This window comes from Crocuta crocuta, unplaced genomic scaffold, assembly GCF_008692635.1.
Source record: "Crocuta crocuta isolate KB4526 unplaced genomic scaffold, BGI_CrCroc_1.0 scaffold216, whole genome shotgun sequence".
NCBI lineage: Eukaryota > Metazoa > Chordata > Mammalia > Carnivora > Hyaenidae > Crocuta > Crocuta crocuta.
Genome location: NW_027531504.1, coordinates 5,402,757 through 5,404,377, shown reverse-complemented (window position 1 = coordinate 5,404,377; position 1,621 = coordinate 5,402,757).

Here is a 1,621-nt window from a genome sequence, read left to right as displayed (position 1 = left end):
AGCAGTTTTCCCTTAGAATGCCAAGGACAGAAGCTGGAAACACCTAAAAGTAAAAGTTATTCCCTGTGCCTTGAGGAAGAGCAGAGTCAGCTCTGAATCACTCATTCATATGGACAGCTGAGAGTAGTGGCGTGGACAATCTAGAATACCAGAAAAATTTGAGAGGTCTTCATTCAGCCTGAGAAACCCCAGGGCTGCCCATGTTTCATGTGTGCTTGAAACCGGGAAGTATTTCTTCAGAACAATCAAACTGCCTGATGAAAGCACGTATACCTTTTCTCGCATACATACTAGGATTCTACAAAGATTTACTGTGAAAAAAGAAAACAACAAAAATCATGAAAGCTACTGGCTTAGAATATACTTATGTTTGGCTTTGGCTTATACTTTTTAAAATAAAGCAGCATGGTGTTCTCAGTTGTGTGTGTGAGATTTTTTTTTCCTCCTTGAGAAGTATAATAAAATACGTTTACATTCTCCCAGTCCACACATTGCTGGATCACACAGGGACACGGAGTGAGTGTCACTCCTGAGTGACAAGAGAGAGCAACTAAGGATTGCAGTAATCCCTAAAGTGGAGAGTTAGCTGTAGAAAATCAGGGGTTGATAAACAGCTCTCTTGCCCATTCCTTCTCCTTCTGTGCTCTCTTAGCTTGCCCTCACCTCCCATACCTCATGTTTTCCCACCCTTCTCAGAGATCTGGTGGGCCATGTCCCACCTCTCAGTGAACTATCCACACCAGCCAGGAAGCAAATGCTCTGGAATGGACTGTCCTATGACTCAGGTGCTCTGACAGGTATTTAGGGGTGGAGAGCTGGTGCATACCTGAGTAAAATACAATGCCTGCCGTTTAGAAGCCCACAGCTCGTAGAAGTGAGAGATTCACAAATAGTCTTCAGAAAAGATTGCAAAAGTAAGAAACCAAGTGGAGGAACTCTTAAGGTGTGTTCCTTTTGAAAGGAAGCACACCCTGTCCCTAGGGAATCTGACTTGATTGGTTTGGGTTGTGTATAGAGAGGAGTAGTTTTTCAAAAATACTCCCCAGGTGGTTCTAACAGGAAGCTTGGGCTGAAAACGGCCCCAGATCTCCTGAATCAGGAATTCTGGCAGGTGAGACCCAGGTGACCAGTATTTTAACAACTCCCCACGCCCATGGGATGCTGGTACACACTCAAGTTTGAGAACCACTGGGCTGCCCAGCTAAGGAGTGGAGGCACAGACATGGAGGGCTTCTGGAAGGTGAGCAGTCGGGGTTGGAGCACAGTGCTGGGGGTGAGGGACCCTTTCACAGGCCCCCTCCTCCTCACAGTAGCCTCAGGGCAATGGACAAACCCTCCAGTGACAGCTTGGCCTGAGTCCTCTGGGTGCGCCGTCCTTAAGGGATCCTGTGGTGTTTAGTCCTGTCTTGCGACCACAGAGCCTCCTTCTGAAGCCTCGGTCGCTTGGGTCCCCTTGGCTGTCCCTCTCCCTTCGGAGTTCCTTTGCAGGCCCGGAAGGTTGGGCCTGTGGCTGGCCATAGTAAACGGCCAGAGAGGCCTCTTCCTGGTGAATCCTGGCTTCCAGTTTATGGCTCCTTATTCTTTTCCCCACAGTGGGCCCCCTACTCTGAGCTCTGGCTTT